Source organism: Simochromis diagramma, unplaced genomic scaffold, assembly GCF_900408965.1.
Source record: "Simochromis diagramma unplaced genomic scaffold, fSimDia1.1 OVJJ01000583.1, whole genome shotgun sequence".
NCBI classification, from domain to species: domain Eukaryota; kingdom Metazoa; phylum Chordata; class Actinopteri; order Cichliformes; family Cichlidae; genus Simochromis; species Simochromis diagramma.
In genome coordinates, this window is record NW_024387285.1 from 2630148 (window position 1) to 2648963 (window position 18816).

Below are 18816 nucleotides of genomic sequence, written 5' to 3' on the forward strand. Positions count from 1 at the left end.
ATTTGCATAAATTAAAAGTCGATTACATCACCACTTTAAAAACGCCCCCGGCCGCCTCCTTAAACTGTAACTGTGATGGCGATGTGGAAAAGTAAAATTCCTATAAAGAACATGAGAAAAGGCACTGATATCATCCTCCTTCGTCCCTGAACTTCACCACATCCTGCCATATAAAAACATATCCTCTCGACTCTTTGATTTTTTTCTTTTTTCATCTTTTCAAATTCAAGGCCGTTCTGCTCATCTAAAGGCTCAATTTATTCCTCAGCTGAAGTTGAAAGAGTCTTTACACCCTCAGAGCTCTTTTTCCCAATGCGAATGCTTTCCCCCCCCCTTTTTATGAGGAGGAGGTTTTTGTGAAAGAAGACAAATCTCAGCTCGTCAGCTTGGTTATGGCGACACCCGCCTGGGGTCGAGAGCTGGGATTTTCTCCGTGAGCCAGATCTCTGTCTCCTACGCATACATGCTTGCAGAGCTGTGAGGTTTTAAGAAGTGATGTACAGCATGGAGACGCTTGTTCGGGAGAGTGTTGAGTTGATGAATCTGGTTTTGTCAGACAAGTTTAAGGAATGTTTTATTTTATTTTATTTATTTATTTATTTTTTTGGAAAGAGAGAGAGCACAAAACAAATTGCCATGTACTCCAGGACCCAAGAAAAATGAGTGGTCATCAGAAGGTGACATGTGGCAGGAGGGTGAGTGATTTATCCAGAACTCGGGAGCTGGAATCCAAAGATAAATTTCCTTTTGAGGCACTGGGCTGGGACAGAAGAAGAAAGAGTCAGAGAGCCATGACTAGAATCTGTTCAGATCTCAGCAGATGAATCGATTAGCGTTGCACAAGAAGCTTTTAGTTTGTTTTTTTTAAACGCAGAAACTAGTCAACGTGGACCCAGGGCAGAGAAAGTCCGAACTCAGGATTACTACAGACTTCTGAATAGGAGGAGCCAGTGCTGTGCAAGCTGACCCTTTTCAAAAAGCTCAAAAATCTGCTTGTGTAGATTAAAAAGAACAATGTGTGCCTGCAGTTTCTGATTATTGCCGGGGTCTTAAAACATTTCCCGTTCATGAAAGAACTTCAGAAACATAAGTTTCTGTTCAAAGTATCCAACTGTTGAAATTAGGTAAATTTATTCGTGCATAAAGTTTTGGGCTACTTTTATCTTTGGTAACAAGATTGAACGTTTGACCTTCTCGTTGCTTTTCTCCTTCACCTTCCTCCTATTAGCCATTGTTTTTGTGTAGGTTTATTCTTTTACTCTAATTTATTGAACTCCGTGTGGGAGTTTTCCAATATAAACAAGCTCCCTGCATACAAAACAGTTTGAGATGAGTTCAGGGTATTCGTGTTGTGCTAGGGGTGGAGATGACCGTCTCACATTGATTTTCTCTGAGTCTGGAGGAGAGTTTTTGTGGCCTCAGTTGTAGGCTGCAAAGACCAGCATCGCTCTGACTCTTCTAACTCTGCCTGCCAATTGTTTACATATTTGACATAACTTCTGCTGTTGTGCCTCCAGGCACCTGCTGCGCAGCTCAAAATGCCTCGCCAGGGGCAGCGTATCCAATAGCTGCTCTGTCAGTCTGCATCTGCTTGATAACACAAGAAATTACAGCTTTCTGTCCGTCTGCCTTCCTGAGTGAGATTTCTGTGCTTTGACAGGCAGTGGACAGACTGCAGAGCTGTTTACTGTGTTTTCATGGCAAAAGAAGCTTGTCTCACCTTGTCCTGAACATCATCTGAATGTGGAGCTGACTTTTACTATTTTGAAAAGGCCATGCATCGCTGAGATAGCATGCTTTAACCAAGTTAATGAATTTATATGTATTACACTATTAAAATGACCCAGTAAGCATGCAGAATATACTGTAGAGGATTTCGTTTCCATGTTAAATCCTACATACTAGAGAAAAATCTAGAAAATAAGGTTAAAAATAAATAAAACTACAGTACTATTTGTTTTGCCCCCCCTTAAAAACAATCCTTAAACTTGTGCTATTGTTGTCAACGCATTGATTATTTTAAGTTTGAGTCCAACATGTAGCTTTTCTTACCACTCCAAACATTGTCCTGTTTACTCAGTCCTCATGCTGAGTGTTTAGAGCCACATATTCGTGCTCCCAAGTAACATTCGGAGATAAAATATCAGAATTTCAGGAGCTGGGCCACGCCTCCAAACTTGACCCTTCCAGTTCTTATCTATGTATCACCCCCGATTTCTACAAGCTGTTCTCGTTCTCATGCCCCACCCTCCCTTACATACAACAATCTTGTTTGTAAGGTATCTTAAACTGCACTGAATGTCACATGGTTGCTGATACGTCTCCAGGCCTGTGTAAGTGGGACCTACTGTGGGGAATAGAGTCCACCTACTAACTGCCCCCAAAATGAGAAACTTCAGTTTACAAAACAGACAAAAAGACAAACCAATTTACTCCTTTTTGAATTGATTTTTTTATTTTTTTTTTATTTTTTATTTTTAAGAATCACAATCTTTTATTTCAGCTATAGAGAAATTCAATATAAGGATATGTTGTGTCGCTCACTGCTGTTACAATACAAATCAGTGGAATATATATGATAAACAAATGTGCAATGGTTACTCGTCGTGGTGTCGTCTGTTTCCTCCACAGAGCCTACAGATTTAACCATGTGATGATTAAAACCAGTGTGAACCACAATCAGGAAAACAATTTTGTGCTCATTGTCACTCATTTTTTGTTCCTGAACCCTGGAGCTGTCTTGACCTTTCTGCACAGTAACGGCAGTTTGAGAGTATCTCTCTCAGACTGCCGTCCTTTGAGCTCATCTACCCTCTGCAGGAGCTTGTCTCGGCGCTGCTCAGAGAGAGCTTCATGTTTAAACTTTGCTCCACTGTACTGATTTTCCATAGCCTTTAATTTAGCTATGAGATTTGCGTTCTCCATCTTTAGTGTCTCCATGTCATAGAGAAGATGCTCTGCAGATTTAGAAGTGCTTCTCCTGCAACGTGGAGGCAGTGGAGGCAGCGCTGTCACTTTCATTTCTAACTTTTTATGTTCTTTAGAAAACCGAGATTTCTCTTTCTTAACAGCTTCCTCAAGTTCTCTGCGAGCCGCTTTCTCTTCATCGAGATCGTTTTGCATAAGCTCCCTCTCATTTTTGAGAAACTCAACTTCGTCTCGCAGGGTCTGGTTTTCAGAAGACAGGTCCTGATTTTCGGAGGTCAGTCGATTCAGTTTTTGTGTTTTAGCGTGCTCCTGGGAGACAATGGAGTCGTAGCTCCTCTGGAGTGCAGAGTTCTTCTCTTGTTCTTTCTGCACAGTATCTCTCTCAGACTGCCGTCCTTTGAGCTCATCTACCCTCTGCAGGAGCTTGTCTCGGGGCTGCTCAGAGAGAGCTTCATGTTTAAACTTTGCTCCACTGTACTGATTTTCCATAGCGTCTAATTTAGCTGTGAGATTTGCGTTCTCCATCTTTAGTGTCTCCATGTCATAGAGAAGATGCTCTGCAGATTTAGAAGTGCTTCTCCTGCAACGTGGAGGCAGTGGAGGCAGCGCTGTCACTTTCTTTTCTAACTTTTTATATTCTTTAGAAAACCGAGATTTGTCTTCCTTAACAGCTTCCTCAAGTTCTCTGCGAGCCGCTTTCTCTTCATCGAGATCGTTTTGCATAAGCTCCCTTTCATTTTTGAGAAACTCAACTTCGTCTCGCAGGGTCTGGTTTTCAGAAGACAGGTCCTGATTTCCAGAGTTCTTCTCTTGTTCTTTCTGGACATCTGATGCCCACTTGTTAACGTTTTCCTGCAGCCTTAAAATCGTGGTGTCCTTGGCCTCGATATCATCCTGGAGCTTTTGGACTTTGAGGCGCAGAAACTGTATTTCATTGTTTTTTTCTAGGTTTTGTTTCTGCTGCTCAGTGAGACGATCCTCTAGTGCCTTAATATCAGCGGCCTCTGCATTTTCATTTCCATGTTTAAGTGAGCACCTCCTCAGATGGAGTTTCTTGATCGTCTTCTTGTCCTCATCACTGTTAGCCATCATTTGACTAATTCTGGTTTTAAGGTCCTCAGTGCTGCTCCGGTATTCTTTCTGTGACTTCTTTAGATCAGCCACTTTTGTCTTCATGCGTTTCAGTTCTTCACGCTCTTTTTTCACAGCTTTTTCAAGACGATCATTTTCCTCTTGCAGCTTTTTAAAGGCTTCATCCTGTTGAGATTTAGCCTCTTTTTCTATTTCTAACTCCTTTTGGAGAGCAAGCTTGTCTTCTTCCAGTTGTTTGAGACAAGTCTGAGTCTTCTTAGACTTTTCAGGACCATCGTACTGTGGAAAGCGAAAACAATTATCGTGTTGTTGAATATGTCAAACAATTTGTACAGAATAGAAATATGTAGCTTTGTTCATAGTTAAATATTTATATTTTTCTAGCATGTTTGTTCAGTTTAAAATGAATTCGCCAAAGCAGGCGGTGGCTGGATGTGAGTAAAAAATTCAAACATTCTCATCAGGTTGTTTTCATTTTCTTAAGACAAGAGAATTGCCTTTAAATAATAAAGCAAAACAACTATTTTCTTAGCATGTGTCTTCAGTTGGTCATTAATGTATGTGTGTGTGTGTGTGTGTGTGTGTGTGTGTGTGTGTGTGTGTACGTTGGGTATTCATATCTTGTGGGGACATCTTATTGACGTAATGCTTTCCCTACCCTCTAACCCTAACCATGAAACACACAAGGATATGTGCGCACATGCAGACACACACACACACAAACAAACCTCTTCAAAATCATATTCATATCCCATTTCAGAGTTGTCCACTGAAACAGGGTCTTCCTGAAAACCAGCAGCTCCCTCAGATTCCTCTTTGAATTCCTCTTCGAAGTGGTCGTGAGCAGACGAGTCTCCGGCCTCTTTCCTGGGGACGTCCCAAAAATCACCAGATTTCTCAGACTCTTTGCTTTTTTCTGCTTTGTTTTCAAATTCTGACTTCTCTTTTTCAAATTTGTAGAGATGATCAGATTTCTCCTCTTCCGAATCACTCTCACAGTCTTCTTCAATGTCATCACTCTCACAGTTCTCTTCAATGTCATCTATAATTTCTTCCTCAATTTCATCATCATCGTCTTGGTCAAAAGATTTGCCGCCACCACTCCACTGAAAATTCGTTGTGGAGGAAAAAAGTACGTCTACGCTTTTGCTGCTCATTCTCCTAGATGAAAACAGCTCCTTTGTAATAATTTCCTCTGAATGTCGCTGGGTTAAAAACTTGGCTCTCTGAGCAACACGAACGGTAACTTGTGGTAATGCAGTCAGCGTGTGCCTGTATCTACTATCACATGCAGAATAGAGTTGCAACAGAACGAGGAGAGAGGCGTCTATTTCGAATAATAATAACATGTTGTCATCACGGGCCAGTGTTGCCATTCTACTCGGCATTCAAACATGTTTACATTCTAAACAGTCGCTCTTTGGAGTCTGGGTTCACCTTTAAGAAAAACCAAAAACCCGTGTCCTCTTAATCCTTGGCTTAATTTAATTAAACTTTCCTAAACTACCTTTATCTTATGTATCACAATGCAATTTTATTTTCTAAAAGTAAATTCATATTTCGTCCACACACAAACCATCTTCCACTGTTTAACGAGACCAACTGGACCAGGTTAAAACAGCATGCTGCTTTTATTCTTTTAAACACGCTGACAGCCTCCTGCGGCTCTGACGAACAGAAGCTTTAAGTTATCTTTAAATAATGTTATTTTCACAACAAGATTTTATTTCCATCAGTTTACCTTGTTGTCAATGGAAAATTGTATTTAGTAGTCAGTATAATCTTTTAGTGATATAAGTTTGCATATGGTAGAATACTCCATGTAGTTATTTGTATTAGGAAATATTCAACCATGTATACTTAGAGGCATATAATTAATTGTGTGTGATCACTAACAGGCTGCAGGCTTGGGGTGCACCCCAGGAATGCACCCCCACGTCCTGGGAGCACGAGAGAGCTTGTACCTGGTTTTATTGTTTTATAGCAGGATTAACGTAGTTACGTTTGTTTTAGTCTAAGTGCTTTAACTGCTGGACTTCCTCACCCTTCTCCTGACCAAGGATGTACCTTTTATGACCCTTTGATCAGCAGGACACACACACACACACACACACACACACACACACACACACACACACACACACACACACACACACACACACACACACACACACACACACACACACACACACACACACACACACACTGAAGTATAAATAAAGACCGGGACAGTTTCTTAGTGCGAGTCTCTGAGGCTGCCCTTGCTAGCAAGAACTCTGTGTGTTTCTCTTCTCTGAGTCTTTACTGAAGAAGTGTTTTAGAATATTTTCCCTAACATTGATTTGGTCCTTCGTAGCCGGAGCAGAAAATATCAGAACTGTTATCTGTGACTCTGTTCCAAGATCCAGCACTGATTCCTGACGCCGTGGGGAGCCAGCACCGAAGCCTGTGCACAGCCCTCTTGGACGAGGAGAGAGCCCCAGGACGTTAAATTCGGGTCTGGGCCGGTGTTATAATCTGGTCCACGGCGGTGGGATTCAGTCCAATGATCTGAATCACCAGTGGGACGTCAGGGGTGAGAAATTTGGTATATAAAGACGGCCGCAAAAGTTTAAAGAAATGTGATAAAAAAATAAAAAAGGGGTTTAAGTTCGCCAAAAGACCTGTGTTTTGACCAGTTTTAGAGGTAGCTGAAATTATCTCGTGATAAATTAGCGCGCAAATGTCTATGTGTGTGTATGTGTCTGGAAGTAAGTTGATTTTACAGCACAATACGCTGCTGAACTACTTCCATTTTTGTTTTCTTTGCTGAGGCTCACATGCTGGTGACAGGAGAACGGTTGAGTTTCATCTCATAAAACTGATACCGCTTCACCGTTAGGGTGAAGTCGAAGGCCGTATCAGTAAACCACTCTGAAGTCAAGCGTGCCAGCGACGGCCCAGCAAAATCTTTGAAAATGGGTGATAAACAAGTAAAATTAACACCTGATGAGAAATGTCTAGAAAAACAGCAAGCCGGAGCAGGACTAATCCAAAAGAAAGAGAGAGGAATGCATCGTGGAAGAGCAAGAGGTAGAAGAAACAAAGTAGACAGTAACTCAAAATAGGATAGCAGCTCAGGTGAAGAGAGCAGTTCAGACTAGGAAGAACATAATAATCCCTCACCCAGTGAAAATTAGAGATCACAGTAGTTTGAAGTAGTTTAAAAAAGGGTTGGAAACAGACCCGACTGAATAGATATAAATGCAAGAGGAATAAAGTAAAATAAACAAAAAGCTAAATTACAACTTAATTTTAATGCATTCAAACTAATAATAAAAAGGATAACAACCTATAAACTGGTATTAATAATGAAAGCAGATAATTCACACAAACAGAACTATGATAACTGTGATAACTGGAGTGTGCAGCGTTTCCATGAGCAGTTTTCCTGCATCTTGACTTGTGTGTAGAGTGTTCATAGCATCAGCATCGTGTTTTTGTTTATTTGTTTTGTTGGGTTGAAAAATAGTTAAACTGGTGATCATATTTATGGATCACCATGGCATATATCATCAGCCATGTGATTTATTTACGCAGATGACAAAGTGAGTGTGAATGTGTCTGACGTCACAGTGTTTGTGTGCGCTGTGTAAAAGTAATTGCCTTTGATTGTGAGAGCGGTGATTCTGCAGGTCACCAGCTATTGTAAAGAAAAAAAAAAAAAAGAGTGAAAAAGAGACAAAATTTACATTGTAGATGAAAAATAATTATAGGAAAAAGGTTTTGTGTTGATCAACCAAGAACAACTACAATCTCATTTTCTGCTTATAAGAAAGGACTGTTCACAAAAACACAGAGAGAGAGAGATGTGTGTTGATTAAGCAGTGATGATAATAATGAAAGTCTCTCAGTCTGTCGTTTACAGGTGGGGAACGGACCTGGATCAATTCTCCACGGACAGCAGTCGGAAGAAAATTATAGGTAGAAATCATTAGAAAAAATTAGAAACGCCCAGCCAGGATTTTTTGGCTGAATTGTTTTGCACCTTCCCGTCCTCATCCTGAACAAGCAAGCTCCAAGGAAACTAATCTCTCCCTGAAGACACCGAGTGCAGTTTCAGAAGCACGAGCATGAACATCAACAGTGGACAGGAGTCCAAGAGACAATACCAGAGTTCTGAGCAGAGAGGTCCAGCAGCGCTGTGGGCAAACGGCATCAGAAAGAGAAGAACCACCATCTAGATTGGATGGATGGAGATGCGTTTCCAGCAAGCTGCAACCTCACTGTGTGTGAAGGACTTTTGAGAAGACTGTCTGAGTTTGACATTTGCTATGTTTGGAGTGAGATGGCAATGAAAGAGACAGTGGGACAAAGAGAGACACGGGACAAAGCTGAAAAAAAAACTGACTGCCATTGGACTGAAAAGTGGGAGAGAAGGAAAGGAGCAGAAGAGGGCTGAGGCTGCTGTTTTAGTGTGGGCAATCAAATTAGGTTAAGGAATCCGGGGAGACAAGCGACTGCCTGGAAGTGGAGGATTGACACAGTGTCCAGACCACCACAAAAGGGGGAGGAAGACAAGCACTGAGGTATGCAAGTGTACTGTTAGAAAAATGGAAAGGTGACACCACACAAGCAGAATATGCATTAACCATACTAACACTTCCAAACACGAAATAACTCATGAAGATTAGACAACATCTTAAGCGTGTGAGTCTGTTTATCATCTTGTCCAAGTCACTTAGTGTGATGCAAAGACCAGTGGACTCACAGCGCATTAGTTAAGAAATGATCAAATAATAGTAGAGAAGTGTGTAAGAAAGGCAGCTTTTAAGAACATGCTCTGCTGGATATGCAGCTCCACAGACATGCATTAAACCTGCCTAATAACACAAACACATGTAATGAAAATTAGCTTGTTATCTTTCATCAGTGTTAAAATAGTGTCAATTTAGCAGACACTTGTTATCAAATACTGAATTTATCCAATGCAAAAAAATTGACCCTCTAGGTTGCAGGACAACAATTTAACTTTTGTGGGAAAAAAGATTCTGGTTTGACCAACCAGTGATCAGACAATAAATTTAGTTGTTGATATAGTAAATTGGGAGAAGCTTCCTGCTTGATTGATGCAGCACAAGTAATTTACTGTATGAGGGAAATTGTCTTTTGTGATACTATTTTGAACATGCATTTCTGTTGTCCTGTCAACTTAGTGGGTTAATAGCTGATATGCAAATTAGTTGATCAGTTTTAGATTAATGAAAGGTGATTGAATTCTAGCACGAGTGAATAGGATGTGTTGGAGTTGTTGTGTGTTGAGTGGAGACTCTAAAACACTGAGTTTCCTGTTTTGATGTGTGAGTGAATCCTGTATTTAGATACACAACTCTGAATACGTCAGAACAAACTTCTTTTGTGAAGTGCATGACAGCATGTCACATGTTTTATGATGAAGGGAAAAAAGGAAAATTGAATAAAATAGATCTGTGGCCTAAATGAGTGAAGAGCACAGACCTGGGGATTAAACTCATAAGTTAAAGAAGACATTAGGCTTATGTTGTGTGTTGTGCAGCTGATGGTTGGTTTGGAGTGAATCTAGCTGATGATTCTTCTCCTGTTGTGAAGTTGATGAGGAGTTTGTGTCATGACTTAACAAGGCCCTTTTATTTTGATACTTTCACAGTGCATTGAAAGTTTGGTTTGATAATCTCTGTTATTTTTCATTTTTTATTTTTTTTCAACAGGCACTGATTTCTGTTTGTCAATTTCTAAGCAGATCTGTACGTCGGGAATTAAAAGCGCTATACGACTCGTCGTCAAGAAAACTGTTGAAAGGTGAGCTTCTCCAAAATTAAAATTGGCTCAGGAGAAAGCTACTTATTTGGGACAATATTAAATGAAAGTCCCGGCCCAAAAAGGATTCAGCGATGTAATCCGATTTAAAGTTCTTTTTCTTTTTGAAATGACGTCATTTTGCTGAAAGTGGAAACTAAATGCGACGACAGGTTCCACTATCAGCAAAGAAAGAATGAATGAATGAATGGAAATAAAAAACAAACTGACTGACTGGTAAAAGCTGACAGGACTTGACCACGACTCAAGGTTAACCTCCACCTAGACAGGACAAAGGGTGGATGAATTTATGTGTTTCCTGTTACAGGAGCAGAAAGATGACAGCAACATTCGAGGTTGCATGACGATTTAACCTGTTAAGTGCCACTTTCTGTGTCTGTGCATCTACCAGGGGTATTATTCACTATCCTGTGTTGCTCACAGAGGAAACTGTGAGAAAGTGTATACATCTGAGCAGCGCTAACATTTGCATTTTCTTTTCTACAGCATTACAGTTCTTCATGTGAATTGATCACATGATTTATACCAGGACAGCTGGTTGATGTTTTTTCTACTACAGGATTTCTGGGTTTATGTGTGAAGAAACTGTGTTTATAGGTTATGAGTGGTGATGCTGTTACACTGTGTTTTTGGGAAAATGTGAAGGTTACTTTGATGATGTGAATAACATGTGAGAAATTTCCTGTGTTGAAAACTAGTGTCACTTCTTTCCACAGTTATGGATGGTTGACTTTATGGCCTTTTTATGGCACCTCTGGAACCTGTTGACCTGCGTCTGACCACGGTCAATGTGTGTTGCTAATGTTTGTTTTTCTATGACTGGATGTAGAGGATTCGGCAGAAGCGGACAAGTGACATGAGAAAAACAAATAAGAGATACGGTGTTTATGGAATAGTTTAAAATGGAGCTCATTTGCTGGCCACCTTTGAGCTCCTAGTAATATATGAGTGGAGTGACTTTGCTTAAGGGAAGTCACTGATTACATTAATGTTAACTGAGCACATGGGATGATCCATGTCTGAGGCAAATTAGGGTAATAGTTGTAATTTACTGATTTGAGAAAACCTGCACATGACACTTGTCCTGCTAGTGCTGAATGCTTATTACTCTTATGATATAATTGTTTGTAAGTGTGAAGTTTGATTTCACTTCCAGATTTTGCTTTCCAGGCCATGATGGTGTGTATGCAGGCTCCTGGCAGAGCCAGGTGTTAAGCAAAACACACTAACATTTTTATTGCAGGATTATAGGTCCAGGGTGGTGCTGCTCCAGAGGAGGAGATGCCCTGATGTTACCTGGGATATGATCTAGCTAATCTTTTTCTTTGAGACAGGAATCTGATTTTGATGAGTTGACTCATGGGAGTGTCCATGTGTCAAGAGAAGGGATCCAGGATTAATATGAAACAATGAATTAACATTAAATTTTGTTTTATATGATTTTTGCAGCGATTTGTGTGAATAACAGTTCATTCAACGGGTATTAAACCTATGCAAGTGATGCATCCATGTTCAGATGAGGCTTTGATGGCCTATAAGTGAAGTTCACTGAACTAAGGAATGTGGTTTGATGATTGTTGACATGCTCTCCAAATAGAAGTTTTTCCTCCTAGCAAGGAAATACAGGTGCAGCAGTAATCTCCTGAGAAATCTTCAGAGGCCCAGTGAGAAGCGAGAACCATTCCAGGCATAGCCGACAGCCAGGCAGTGGTTGAGGTCAAAGGTCAAGCTGGTTGGGGCCCATCATGAGATCAGATTTTGGAGCCACAGCAAGGACCATGAAACTGCGTTGGAATGAGAGCTGTGCCAAAAGGGCTTTCCAGAGGCCAACAGAGGAGATTGTGGACAACAGATGGGCACCTGAAGGATGAGGGGAGCGTGCCAAGCTCCATCGACAGCGCAGAAGGAATCTAAGGATGATATCATGATTCTGTGAAAGCACAGGAACCAGAAGCTATGGTGGTGATGACAGCAGTTTCCTATGAACATCACCTAATGCTGTGTCACTATACTGTGCATACGCTGGCACATTGAAGACTGCTGGGATCATAACGCCAGTAAGATAACTGGACCCAGCACCCTTTCTACAAAGAGGTTTTTCTGCAGAGGATGGACAGTAGAAGAGTCATAAGTATTCCTACCGCAGGATGAAGGCCTGAAGTGAGGTGATGGGGGTTGATAGAGGCCAATTCAAGTGCTTCTGACCTTTTCAACTGCCTGCAAAATAGCGGAGAGACCCTCCTGGATTTATCAGAGCCACTGGAAAGAGGTCGAGGTCCCAAGAAACCCCGGCACCCTCAAGACAGCACAATAGAGAAATCTCACACTTGGTTGTTTCAGTGGTGAGGGGGGAGTGCTGATTGAGCCCCCGTAGGGTAAGCTCGCACTTCAACCTCCAGCCTCTGATCAACTCTAGGGCAACCAAGTGCGAGGCGTGACGGACCTGTGTGCAACCATGGGAAGGTGGACCCTCTTGGTTACCTTGACTACGACGCTCACTTTTACAGGACCCCAGCTGGTGCCGGAAACAGCTGAACCAGGAGGAAGGCAGAGAAGATGGACACACGACAACTCTCACCTAAGGGATATGACGCAAGACCACATCCCTCCGTGGATGAACAATGCCAGGTACCGTTATATCCACGACAGAACAAAAGCAGAATCGGCAAATACAGACTATTATGTCTGTTCCCATCTACCCAGCACGGCAACATACCCCACACTATATGTGTTCCTGGACCAACTCTCAGGGAAGAATTACTCTATGATACTAGCAGAGAAAGGGGACTTTGTGTCCTCTTCAACAACACATGCTGCACTTACATACCAGACGATGTACATTCATCAAACATGACTGACGCCCTGAATGCTGTGAGACAGATCCAGCAGGCCCAAAAATCAGGACTATGTAAGTGATACAAATGACTGGTTTTCTTGGCTTTACACTGGCTCCTGGTTACAGGTGCTTAAAAAGACTACTCATCGGAGTTGGGATATTTTTACTTTTATTTTGTGTCTTTGTAACGTGTATATTGCCATGTCTAAAACTCATGATTAACCGCATAATATTTTCTACTGTTGCTGCATAAATAGCCATGACAAGTGATGATGATGATAATGACCCCGACCTGTTGGAACATGAAGACTTTGTGTGATTAATGACAAACTGGTATCTCACTTAAAGTTTTTCTGACAACAGGAGGGAATGTCAATGGAAAATTGTATTTAGTAGTCAGTATAATCTTTTAGTGATATAAGTTTGCATATGGTAGAGTACTGCATGTAGTTATTTGTATTAGGAAATATTCAACCATGTATACTTAGAGGCATATAATTAATTGTGTGTGATCTCTAACTGGCTGCAAAGGCTTGGTGTGTATTCCACACTAGAATGCACACCCACATCCTGGGAGCACGAGAGAGGTCATACCTTCTCTTATTGTTTTATTGTTTTACAACAGGATTAACGTAGCTATGTCTGTTTTAGTTTAAGTGCTTCTTTACATATAGATGAACTGCTGGACTTCCTCACCATGTTATTTAGGGTGAGGGGGAGACTACCCTTTCCTGACCAAGGATGTACCTTTTGTGCTCTCATGACCCTTTGACCACACACACACACACACACACACACACACACACACACACACACACACACACCACTGAAGTATAAATAAAGACCAGGGCAAAGCTCAGCGCGAGTCTCAGTCTGGAGGCTGCCCTTGCTAGCAAGAAGTTCTGTGTGTTTCTCTTCTCCGAGTCTTTACTGAAGAAGTGTTTTAGAACATTTTCCCTAACAGTCACAAAAAGAAATGCTAGTTTTAGCAATTACAGTAGGTGAGGTAACATTTAACAGTGCTGTTAAAGTCAATGTGCAAACTGATACTTTTTCCCCCAGCAGTGTCAAATTACCCAATACTTCCGATTTCCTGTTGCATTATTGAAACCTGGCCCAGATATCCATAGTTGTGAATACAACTTATTGCTTCGGTGTGATCCCGCTGATCAGCTGCAAATACAGAGTTGTGTTGACAGAAGCGGGTTCCCTCGAGGAGCAGCTCGAGTGTTTTTGCAGTCGTCTGAAGCGCCTCAGTCAGGGCTGTTTGGCTGCTTTAAGCCATCATGTCCCACGATTGAATTTGCCTCAGTAATAGCTTTAGTTTCTATCAGCTCCTGCCCCAATTTTAGCCCAATTACATTTTGCTTGCTGGGCAGCCTGCCTTTCTTCACACTTCTCTGTTTTCAATGGGAAAGTCCAACTACTTCAACTGACAGCTCAACAAAACTGGGGCCTGTTAATGTTTGACTCTACCTTTTGTTCTTGATTGGATTTTAATCGAAACTGCCACTTAATCCCATGTAGGGCCAACCAAGTCCTCCCCTCGCTCTGTTTTCATCCAGGGAGAATTGACTCGGAGATGCTGGTTGTTTTTCTGCTTTATCCTGTTTGAGATTCAGCGAGGAAGACACGCTTCTCACTGGGAGCTTCCCACTGTGACCACAGCCTTCTGATGCTGGCTGCTGAACAAACTAATGGGAGGTTAAAGCTGCACTTCTCTCATCACTTAGCTTTCCACTTAACTGATAAGAACACGGCGTCCCCTGTGCTCTCTCTGCTTGTAAGTGTGAGACGTATGCATGCAGTACGATAAGAGAAATGGTCATAAACAATAAATATCCCCACAAACAGTCACTGGTTTTGCAGTAAAGCTGGAAAGATTAATCAAACAAACCAATAATAAGCTGAATATGTTCTAGTCAAAATAATTTATCATATACTTTTTGTAGTGTTGTTCTTCCCATCGCTGCAGAAAAATCCATCATTATTTATAATTTATTCATTTGACATTAACTATAGATACCCTATACTTCATTCAAGTGGCTCTTTTTGGGATGTAATGAAACCTGGCAACCTTCCACTTCGACTTCCACACTGCAAACTGCTTTGTCGTGCAGAAAGCCTTGACCAGAATGTACTGTGTGCGAAAGTTATGGATCTATTTTCTTCTTTATGAAACTGGAGACATTCAGCCATGTTGGCTGAGCTGGCTCTGGCCTAAATCGAATCTGAGGCAGAGCTCTTTCTCCAGGGGACGAATGAAATAAGCCTTCAACTCCTTAGATGTTTAATCAACGAATCCCAGGTATGGGTCCCTATAGGGGACAGTCTCATTGGGAGGGGATGGGGAAGGAATTGCTACTACCGCTCACACTGCTGTCTGTATAGCTCCCATTGCTCGGACGTGTCAAAGCAGGAGGGAGTCTGTGTTTCTTGAGAAATCCTTGCCCTCCTGCCCTATCCTCTCTAAGAGGTCCGTGTTTACAGTGAACTCTGGGTCAATCCCATTTGGCTTGTCGTACACTCAGGAGGCAAACGACGTAGAACTGCAACAGAGTGTAACCTCCTGGATCTGGCCGAGACCTCGGCTGAAATGGACTCGGCCCCTGAGCCGCGGCACCCCGGTGCCAATGCAGTCAGACACCCATGCTATTAGCTGCTGTGCTAATTTTACACAGCTCTATTAAGAATGAGTCACTGCCACGAATGGCAGCCACAGAGCCATAATGGGAAAGTTATTTCTGAGGGCATACCTGCATGCACACAGGCTTATTATTAACCCCAGTGACCCCTTTAACTAAATTATATTTAAGCTGTCCAAATCTTTCACATGATGCCCTTTTCTTGCACTTACAGGTTATTAATATAATGTGACATGCCCATCCTTCAAAATACACCCACTGTGTGTGTGTGTGTGTGTGTGTGTGTGTGTTAGGGAAAAGGTGCTGTAACACGTTTGGGTGAAATGCTTGTTTTATTTTAAAAATCTTTTAAAATAACAGCGAAATAACTTTGCTGTGAATATGATAATGCTGAGTGATGTTCACTTTGAACTGATTCCTTTAGAGAAAAAAATTATATTTTACAGAAAATAATCTTTGTGAGAAATAAAAGTTGATGAGATTTACTATGTTGGTACTATGTTTTGTATAATCTGTACAAATCCATCTGATCAACATTTCAAAAACCCCTAAAGGTTTCTGTTTACTATAATACCATTTTCTATGACAAGTGCAAATGTTAAAAATGCTAATGGTAGGCTTCTACGGTCTCTAGTCTGACTCATCAGGTCTCATTTAGCCACTTTTTAGTGTATAACAAGTGGCTAAATGTGAGCATATGTAGAAATACGGCACATGCAAACACAGGTAGGGTCTTTATCTTACTGTATAACAAGACTCTTTGTATTCGTTTGTATTCCAGTACTTTTGATAACAATCACTTTTCTAAATGAAAGAATTGTTGAGGAGCCCGCGGTTCTGCTGTTCCGGTCCAGTCAGAATAATTTCCCATTTTTATGTTTGCTTTGATCCTCTTTTAGCCTGTCGGCCAATCTGTCGGAAGGCCATGCGACACAGAATAGATCATCGTTTTAGAGAGATTGGTTGGTATGGTGGATCTTTTCTGAATTACGGTCAGGATGTCACACTTTCACAGTGACCATACTTTTAAACCTCACATTCAGAAAAGGCCAGGAGGGAAGTATCTTTGGTCTTTTTATAACAAAGAGATTAAGAGGGAGCAGTATATTCGCTGTGACAAACTGCTCTGTGGAGTCAGAACAGGTGACCTCGGAGACGGTTCAGGACAGTAGAGTACAAACTGTGTGCCTTTTAGAGGCAGTCTGCTTGTGTGTTGTAGCTAGATTGCTTTTTCTTGTAGTTGAAAATATGTGTGCAATACACTCGAATGTGGGTTCATACAGTATATAAAATTCATTTGGGTCAGTGCTTCTGTTGTCAAGAATTTGCAGCAATTTATATTTGGCAGACGTTTCTGCTCTTACACGTACATATTCAGAAGGTTGAAGCTGGGGAGAGCAGCAGCATGTAGGAGGGAGGTGGAGGTGGGTTGCAAAGCAGCTTGCAGATGTGCACTTTAAGTAGGCAGGTTAAAGCAGCTTACATAGCAGATCCTCCTAGTTTTGCTAATAGAATGTGTAGAAGGATATCGGCTGATGCATCAGCTGATTGCTGGCTTTGAGATCAGCTGATCGATGGGGATTGTGGATGAACTTGACCTCAAGGCGTGCCTGAAGTAAGGCTAAAGTTGTATTGGTCTTCTGATGTAGTTTGAGAAAAATGAAGCTGCTACCTTACGTGTCTTCCTACATCAGCGTGTTTGTTTGAACGTTGTCAGTGTTGCTTCATCACGTGTGCGTTTCTGTCACAGTAAAGGAATGCCTACTTGGGAAAACTGCCGCATTCGATTGATACCCACCTTCCCTTCCCTTGTGAAGGTCGCTCCTCCCTCCTGGAACATTGATACTCTTTGCAGAGATTTGTTATGACTCATTTGCTGTCACATAAAGCTCGTTATACATCTGGCCACAGCTGTGCAGAGTTGCACATCACAAAACTCACAATTAACACATGTACGCAGATGCATAAACAGTTTTAATCTGCACTACAGGGAGCGCGTTAAATTACATGCTCTCTCCAGGTATGTCTTTCACCTCCACTGGCTGTGTCCCTAATTAAATTTTACTCTCTCATCTCTGCCTGTGTGTCTTTCATACGTGACCTATAACTACTCTGACATCGGACTGCTTAATGCATGACTTTCTTTCGTGTTTTACTTTTTAAAGTACTTTTTTCCAAGTAGGTCTTCTGAAAATGGTTTAATGAGGTCATAGAACAAAGACAATCATAGACGTCTCTGCAGCCAGTCTTTTTGCATCCAGAGAAGTTGGCCCTCTGTATCCATTAGAAAAACAACACACTTTTCAGACCTGGAAGCTACAGCTAAGTGTAAAACGTTCCATAAATACTCCTGCACATAATTTGGGGCTGTGTTTAACATGTTATTTTCACCTCACAATCTGTAAGACTGTTTTATGGAGCAGATCACTGACCTTGGATGCGTGTGCAAAATAAAGCAATAAAACCGTGTGCAGCCATCTTATTTAGTCTTCTGCATTTAATGGTGTTCTGTCAACTGATGATGAGATGAGATGGCAGTTTGTTGTCATGTCTTTTATCCAATTTCCGCTTTTTATACGTGGTTGCAGTATGGGTAATGTTTATGGAAGTGTTGTTGCTTTTACACATCCACACTTGTTATCATACTTGTCAAAGTTCAATAAATAGATTTGTTGAAGTGAAACAGTGAAGATGAGTTCACTTTTCTGATGCCAACACTGTTGTCTTATTTTTGGATGGATGAATAGCAAGTTTAGTTTAAGATCCTCATTTCTCCTCATTTAAAAATAAATGTCTCCATATGTAAGAAGGGTGCATGATCCGATTTGGTCTTTGTATGTCTAAAGCTTTAAGCACAGCACTTTGATGTTTAAGGATGTCATTTGTAAACAAAATCTAGACACGATGTGAGTGGTTTCCTGTTGGTTATGAAGTGGTGCTGAGGTTTGCACCCAGATCCAAGCCTGCAGTAACCTTTGAAGTTCTTTCTTTTTGCCTCGCCTTGTTCGCTACAGCTGATCCTGAAAATAAGACCATTATACAAATGCAAGCACAGCTTAAATTACCATTTTAAATGAAGCGCAGCCATTGGGATGGACAGTCACCCCACCTCTCCATGAAGGCTCTACTTCATAGCCACATCTGCCCATGGACACTCCCGTCATGAGTGGGTTATTAATCATTTGGCTAAATCGGATTTATGTGCTGTAAGATGATATATGGGGGGCATATGCAGGCACTGGAATATTGATTTCATTTTGGCTTTAAGCTCAGACATCGTCAGCTAGGTGTTATGAGCTATTGACAAATAGCAGACATCCAAAAGGGTGAAGCCAGCTGGCGGAGCTGATCTCTAACTTTTCTGCCTTTTTGCCCTATCTCATTGTCTAGTTGGCCATGGTGTTCGAGGCTTTTAATCAACATAGAAGTAGTTTCACACTACCTGCAGCAGAAATCCTTCAGTGTTTTACAACCTTAAGT

The 18816-nt window shown here is 41.4% G+C and overlaps 1 protein-coding gene across 1 annotated transcript in view; it reads right to left on the bottom strand.

Annotated features, from left to right (window-relative positions):
• Positions 1–2652: 2652 nt before the first annotated feature.
• Positions 2653–18816, bottom strand: part of LOC120716174 (uncharacterized protein MG328-like) — a 25493-nt gene continuing 9329 nt past the window's right edge. Inside the window, exon 2 of the mRNA XM_040003599.1 lies at positions 2653–2745. The gene's annotated coding sequence lies outside the window, so the exon portion shown is untranslated. The remainder of the gene's footprint in view (positions 2746–18816) is intronic.